Genomic DNA, 8,663 nt, shown 5'->3' with positions numbered 1-8,663 from the left:
AGAGAGTCGATTTCAGTACCCAAATTTCAGAAGTCTAAGTGTTCTGGAACGAGACACCTGCGACGGTCCGTCGTGGGTTCCGTCGACTCACACAGTTTTTCCAGAAATAAATTCTGCTGCTCAAAACGACTAAACAGGTCGTTACAGGCAATTGGGTATGATTTTTGAAAGTGTAAAAGAGTTTAGATTGGCAGTCACTAAGTATGCAATTCAGAGAGGGGTTCAGATTGAAAAGTGTGTGAATGAGCCAAATAGAGTAAGGGTGAGATGTTGCAAGGTAAATTGCAAATGGTTGTTATATGCAAGTTTGGACAAGAAGACTAATAACTTTATTATTAAGACTTACATGCCAGTCCATTCATGTCAAAAGGCTACTAGGAATTATTTGTGCAACTCTACATTCATTGCTACTGTTTTTAAAAAGAAAGTTATTGAACAACCAAATATCAGAGTGTTCAAGTTGCAAGTGTTAATCCGTAAGAAGTATAATGTTCATGTTGGTAAGACCACAACTAGAAGAGCAAGAGCTAAAATTTTGAATGAACTTATGGGTGATCATGTTAAGGAATTTGGGAGGATTCTTGATTATAAGGATGAGTTGCTGAGGTCTAATCCTGGGAGTACTTGTGTGGTGAAGCTAGGAGAAACTAATGAATCTGGTAGGCCAGTATTTGAGGCATTTTACATCTGTTTTGCTGCACTCAAGATGGCATTTATGTCAGCTAGAGAATGCATTGGTCTGGATGGTTGTTTCTTGAAGGGGGTTTGCAGGGTCAATTACTTATTGCAGTGGCTAAAGATGGCAATAATCAAATGCTTCCACTTGCTTGGGCTGTAGTTGAAAATGAAAACACAATCACTTGGAGTTGATTTATTTCTCTGTTGAAAGAATACTTGAGATTAGGAGATGGAACAAGTTTTACAATTATGTCAGACATGCAAAAGGTAAACTTGTTTTAAATTATCTGTTGGTTTATTATTTTTTAAACTTAATTATCTAATGTTTGTTGTAACTTGTAGGGACTGGATATAGCTATGAAGGAGTTGTTGCCAGCTTGTGAGGAAAGAAGGTGTGCTAGGAATATACTAGCAAATTGATCAAAGAATTGGAGAGGGTTGCAAAGGAAGAAGCAGTTCTGGAAGTGTGCAAGAAGTACTTTTGAAGCTGAATTCAGAGAAAATCTGCACGAGTTGTCTAAATTAGGTACTGGAGGTACAGGTATAGTGGATGACCTAATTTACTATGATAAAGAATATTGGTGTAAGGTGTATTTTAATTGTGAAGTCAAGTCTGATGCAATAGATAATAATATGTGTGAAAGCTTTAATGCTTGGATTTTGTCTGCAAGGCATAAAACCATTATTACTATGCTTGAAGAGATAATTGTTAAGGTCATGAATAGGTTAGCTAGGTTAAGTGAATTTCCAAACTCTTGGATAAGCAATTTCTCTCCAATGGCAATGAAAGTATTAGAACAAAATATTGATAAGTCAATGGCATGTAACATTGAGTTTAATGGAGTAACTGGCTATGAGGTTTTGGATGGATACAAACAACACACTGTATGTTTGAGAAAGAGGGAGCGTAGTTGTAGATCTTGGATGTTGAAGGGTATACCATGTGCACATGCCTTAGCTGCAATGTTGCATAAACAATATGACCCACATAATTTCATTCATCCATGCTACTCTAAAGAGAGGTACTTGATGACTTACTCACATTTCATACAACCTATGAATAACATGCCAATGTGGCCAGAATCAAAAAAATCCTCTTGTTGATCCACCAGTGATAAAACAAATGTCAGGCAGACCTAGAAAGTTAAGAAGGAAAGAGGTTGGTGAAAAGAAGGTGTCTGGTAAATTATCTAAAACAGGACTAACTATGACATGTAGTCTTTGCCATGTTAAAGGTCACAATAAAAGAAGTTTTCATTTACGAAGGAGTGATGGAGTTGGTTCTACTGTCGGGGAACAGAGAGCTACCCCTACTTCAAATGTTGAAGAACCATCAAGTTCAAAAATGGGAAAGGGAAGACCAAAGGTACATTACTATTTTGTCACTTACTTTTAAAGTGTAATAAACTTACTAATATAGTATTTTATTTTATTTTTGCTAATTAGAAATCAACAAATATTGAGAGTGAGCCTGTTGCCAAAAGGGGGAGAGGCAGACCTAAAAACACAAGTGCAACAGGGGATTCACCTACAATTATTGCACCTCCAACAACTTCAAGAACAACAAGAGCTACAGCAAGTACAAGTGCATCAAGGGTCTCTCCTAGAACCACTGCACCTCCTACAACTTCAAGAACACAAACACATGAAGCAAGTGCAAGTGTAAATGGTGTTGGAGTATTATCAAGATGTAGGAGTGGTAGAGGAAGGGGTAGGGTATTGGGAAGTGCAGGAAGAGGTAGTAATCATCCACTTGAAAATTGGTTTACATGTTCTCAAGGTAGTACAACACAGGGCGTAGACCAAAACACAAATGTTGCACCAAAGGAAACTGCTACTACCAGAAAAGGAAAGGGTGTTGAAAACATAACTCAATTTAAAAGGCCAAGAGTCACTGGAATGGGTGTGTTTCAAGCTAAAAATGGTTTCAAAACTTTCAATGTAAGTATTGCGATGCATTCATATTGTTTGTTCTCTAATAACTTGCACATTTGTTCTCTAATAATCTTATCTAAAAAATTTGTAGCCTGGACTGCCAAGTAGCACAATATTAGCAGGACCAAAGAGAGTTTTGAGATCAAGTATTGTAACTGGGGATGTTGGTTTCAAACCGACAAGCGGATTGAAGTGGAAAGGAAATCAGGAAATCACAACTAGAAGGCTCCAGCAGATTAGAGATCAATCAAGGCTTTCAAACTCAAATGCTTCCTCCTCTTCACAACCTCGACACCCATGGAAACTATAATGTTGATATCAATGGTGTTTTATTAGTACTTTTTTGGTGGCCACTATAAGTACTATTTTGTTTCATGTTTGAAGGAAAAATAAATATTCATATATTTTGTTGTAGTACTGAAATTATGGGTACTTATGCAATGCGAAAACTTTGTTTTGCGTATGCGTTGTGACTTGTATAATTTTGGGCACATTTAGATTTTGTACTGAAAATTTGCTCTTAAGCAATGAAATTCTGGGCACCTATGCGTTGTGACTAATTCTCGGCACTTTTACAATCAACTTTGTACTTAAAATTTGCTCTTAAGAATGATTAATACCTCTTGCTTTACTTCATTTTACAACTTCCAACACAAACATATCAACATGGCAAATAGAGAATTAAGACAGTTTGAAACACAAAAAAATTCAATTTTACATTACAATAGAGCAAATAAAGGTTTCGTTACCACACAAAATTATGGCAATTTCATATGATCCTTATACCTACCAACTTGGGTTAGAAAACTAACAAATACAACAACAAAATAAATCATCACACAACAAAGGAATTTGCCAAAACAACAGATTTTATTTATTTTCTTCATTTTCATCCCTTTCATCTTCTTCTTGTCTTTCAATTCACCCATTTCTTTTACGTTGTCAACCTTCTCCTTTGAATTGATGTTGAGATTTTCATAACGATTTCGAAGACTTTAACCTTCATCCAAAGGAATTTTCTCTAGTTTTGACTGTTCAATGTTGGAATTATCAAGCTGTTCCCGTTGCATCTACACACGCTCATAATTTTTTTCTAACTCGTTAATCCTATTCAGCAATTTCGGAAGAATAAAATGAGATCTTTCATCAACTCTCTCCGTGTCTCTCCATCTAAAGAAATTACAGTTTGTGGCCTCATAGTGAGGACAAGACCAAAATCATTTTTCGGGATTGCGATTTGACCAAGACGTCTGCATTTGCAGTAAGATTCCATTCTTGCATCACACTTTCGCATTAAACATTGAATCGTTCTCATCCATACACAACTTATTCAACTCGGACTTTGTTATAACCCTAACTTTATAAACATTGTCAAAAAAAATAAGAATTAATAATCGACATAAAAAGATGTAAAAAATATATTAAATTTTACTTTACCTTTTCAAATCAAGGAGCTATTTAACTTGAATGATCATGGAGCTTCTTTAAAAATGAACAACACTGAAAATGGAGTTTTTTTGTTTCAAAAGATGAAGACAATTGGTTTAGAGAGAAACATTAATATTTATTTTTGAGTTTTTTTCAAATTACTTTGACACGTGGCTAACTTTTATTGGTCATTGTTATCTAAAATCTTCACTCACGCGCCCTACATGGGTGAATTCACGTATATATCCACGTAGGTACAAAAGTGGTAAACAAAGTTAAAAAAAAAGTTTGGGAGGGGGGGGGGGTAATAGGACCTCATCAAAGATAAGGTGTGTCTCAGGGATTTTGGGTATGGGCTAGGGGGTAATTGAGTATTATCCCTAAAAAATAGATTTTAAAAAAAATTATTGACTCTTGAAATTTTGGTATTGTCACGTAAATTTAAACAAGTGTAATAATATATATTATTAAAAATCACAATAACTAACAATTTAAAATATTTCATAATCATATAAGATATTTGATTGACTGGTTGGAATAGAAGAGATAACTTATATTATATGAAAGTGTCGTCAAAAGTTTTAGAATTAACAAATTAACAATTTAAAATATTTATGATTATCCACGTGAATTGAAACAAAAATAACATATATTACTCAAATTTATACGAAAAATACTATAATTCAGATTAAAAAAACATATATTGAATCTGTAATTGAGATTAAAAAAGAGCAAGTATCACATATAGCAAATATAAAAATCATATTTGTATTTTATAGCTAAAGTTTGCATAATTGCGCTCCATGAAAAATTTTATGTTTGCTATGAAGCTATTGATCTGTACAATTCGGTAGAAACATTCAATATTATAAAAATTGTTCAGTTTTGTATAAATTCATTTATGCATTGTAATTTGTATATTGAGATTTCTATTTGTATAATTATAAGTGTATAGGACGAAAATATATGTATTTGTGTTTTTATATACACTTTTCTCTCGTTTTATACAAATAAAAACACATTTTATACATTTTATATCGAAATATATAAAATGACCAATTTTATATTGAAAATGATTAATTATATATCAAATAAGATGGCAAAAAAAGGAATGTTTCCTGCGAACTATGGCTATAATATTTAATTTGAACTAATAATTTGTTATTTCATATAGTTTTCCCTTAGTAAAAGTTAGCATATATAGTGCTGGCACGGGTTCCGAATATCTAGTAGGGAAAATTACATGGGGTGGCAAACATCCCTATGTAATTAGTTAATAAGGGTATAGTTTAATTTATTTATTGTCAATAAATGCAGCTTCAATTTTTTTGCCATAATTAATGGGACCCACACCTATTTGTATACCAGATAAAAATAGTCATCCAAAGATTTTGTATATAATTTTATTCAAAATCAAATTTATCTATCTTATTCTCATTCCATATCTTTCTCCTAAAATTACTCTTCCCTTCCATTTTGACCTTCTTCCTCTATGGTTCTTTCACTTTTCGCAGGTAACCGCAAAATTCGTGGCTTTCAACATTTTTTTTTTTTGATTCCTTCTTCAACAATTGTATATGTAGTATGCTTGTTAGTTTTTTCATATTTTTTTTTAAAAAATTTTTCTTACTTATCAAATTACAAGTCTTTCAAAATCAAAACGAATGATTTCTCTCCATCTATGAGAATTACGAGAGGCATGTCATTGCATGTCAATTTTCTTGATAATCCACCTTCGTTTCAATTGGGTTAACTCAAGATTTTGGGGTCAATGTAGGGTCTATGGCAAGACATAAACAAATTCAAATTGAACAATCTATTGAAGAATTGAGATCAATGACAAAAAAATGATGTAATGACAAGTCATCAACAACGCGAAATCTAGCGCCATTAAGATTGTTGAAGGTGGAAGTAAGAGAAAAGCCATAAACATTGATTCAGAGGAGATTGAATCTGCCTCATCAGAACTGGACTAATCTAAAGAATATCAAGAACATCAGGTAGTGTAATTTATATACAAATTACAAAGTTATGCATATAGTGGGTTGTATATTAAGGTAATATATACAAAGTATTATGAGACAATTCTTATTGTATATTCTTTAGTTGTATACCAATTACTAAAGTTAGGTATAGTGTGTTGTATAATAAGGTAACATATACAAAGTCTTATGAGGCAGTAGCTATTTGTATACAATTATTTAGTTTTGTATAAAAGAAATTTGTTAAAATCACTCTATATACATATACAAAAATATAATACATTATAAAAATTCGTCGATATATACAAAAATTGTGAATAATAATAAAATATTGTATATATCAACATTACGCACTCAAAAATACAAACAGATTTCAAGCTTACTACATATACAATTGACAAATGAATATTATATAATCAGTTTAATATTAATATTTTTTTTAAAAAAAACATAAAATCACATATGCACAGATATAACTATAATACATATACCAAAATTATTGTACATTATACAAATTTCTAGATATATACAAAAAAAAATAGGAACATAATAAAATATTATATACAAACAGACTACCCAATTTTTTAAAAAAAATACATATTATGATGGTCACATATACATTTAATAACACATAATCAATTACACACAAATATGTATAAAAATTAACGCCTGAGTGTTTCATAGATTTATCTAAATTCTTTTTTTAAAAAAAAAATATTTGATTTTGAATGTTAAACTAATGCTTTAGTCGTAAGCTTTAAAATTGGTATTATCTTTTTGTATCTTTAGAATTCTTCTTTTGGGAAAATATTTAATTTTGAATGTTTTGCTTAAATCATGGGATTATGTGAATTTATTGTTACCATCTTTTGTGCAACTGTTACCATTTATTGAAGAAATAATTTTTTTGTATAAATTTAATTAAAAAAACGTTTTATACAAGTCTAAAGTTACCTAACAAACTAAACTATACACGTAGAATGTGATTATGTAAACTATATCCATGAAATAGAATTTCATAAAATTCATTTGCCATATATGGAATTTCCAATATCTAGCAAGCCTAGAAGAATGGTAAGCCCATAAAATACTCATAGGATTTGGGCCCATATTAAAATAGGGAAAAATTACTTAACTACATAATCTTTCTTTCTATAATTTCTAAAATTCCCCACCTTTTCAAAATATTTCAAAAATCCCTTTTTTTCTCTTTTTCTCACATTTTTCAGATACATTATTGACATCCCTTCAATCCAACGATTTTTTTTCTATTTTTACGCCTAAAATCATTCATATATCAACAGTTACATCAATCACTCAATTTTTTAATTTCAAATCTATTCTCTCTCAAGTTCATAAATTTGAAGTTCCTAAAAAGATAGAACTATTTTTTCATCAATTTTTTTATTTTCAATTCTTCATATTTCGGTTTTTTAATAAAAAAATTATTGTTTTTATTTACAATTTTGTTATACATATGAATTTTGCTCCCTCTTTTTAGTATGGTACCTTGTGTATTTGATTTTGGTGATGAAAAATTTCATGAAAATAGATCTAATCAATTCCTTACAATTTCGATGATAATGATTGAGTTGAAAATAGATCCAACAGGTTGTAGGATCCATTAACGATGGCGAATCATAATATTTAGAAGACGAAATCGAAGAAAAATGAAACTTCATCTTTTAAAGTAAATGTGGAAGAACTTCATCCCTGGTGAGTTATTTTTTAAAAAATAGATATGTTGACAATAATGATACATTATCATATTATAATGTACCTTGCTTTAAATTTTACGAAATTATATATAAAATCGTAATTTTGATTTGTTTTGTTTTTCAATATATTGTCAGTAATCTATCAAACTATATAGTAGAAATTATTTTGATGAGATCTTGCATAATAGTGTATCATATTATAAAATAGCTTCATCACGATACCTAAATAACATATAATGAATATATGATGTTTCATTTAGTATCAGAAACAAATATCATCAAGTGGTATTGAGTATCAGTTACTATTATTATCATTACGTATCAACTAAACGATAACATTTTTTGTAGTTACCATATCATGTAATTAATTTTTTGTTCAAATTTAATTTATTGTTATAATGTATCTGCAGAATATTTATAGTGATGGTTGAATGTTTGTAGTTGCCTTTGTTGAATTCTTTAGCGATGAAGTCAACATCCATCTAATGATTTCTGAGCTGACTACCTTCGCACAAGATATGCAACACTATTATGGAAGTACGATCTCAACAAGGTCAAGGTAGGATATGTTAGCGATTAGCGATGATCCACTAAAGCTAAAGAGCTATTTCACTTCACAACAATAAGATGACTTGGATCATATATATTAGTGATTATGTACCAATTCACAGACAACTTTTGATGTTTATTTTTTGTAAGACACATTAACTAATATTTTGGAGGGTTTATTATCTTTCAAGAAACATTTTCTCAAGTTTTACAGTTTTTTGAAACAAAATTGTTTATTTTGAATATGATATTTGTTATTGCTAGTACCTTGTTACGTTTTGTCTATTATAAGTATTTTATACATCATATATTATCTGATATAAAATATCAAAAATTATGAAATATGATACACGATTATAAGTATTTTATATAT

At 30.4% G+C, this 8,663-nt stretch overlaps 2 pseudogenes; one reads left to right on the top strand and one right to left on the bottom strand.

The window, feature by feature from the left end:
- Positions 1-1,904: 1,904 nt before the first annotated feature.
- On the top strand, positions 1,905-2,923 carry LOC107027453 (annotated as a pseudogene).
- A 448-nt stretch (positions 2,924-3,371) lies between these two features.
- On the bottom strand, positions 3,372-8,115 carry LOC114078348 (annotated as a pseudogene).
- Positions 8,116-8,663: the final 548 nt, after the last annotated feature.

Source organism: Solanum pennellii, chromosome 8 (genome assembly GCF_001406875.1).
Source record: "Solanum pennellii chromosome 8, SPENNV200".
Lineage (NCBI taxonomy): Eukaryota > Viridiplantae > Streptophyta > Magnoliopsida > Solanales > Solanaceae > Solanum > Solanum pennellii.
This window is presented reverse-complemented; position numbering and strand designations above follow the sequence as displayed.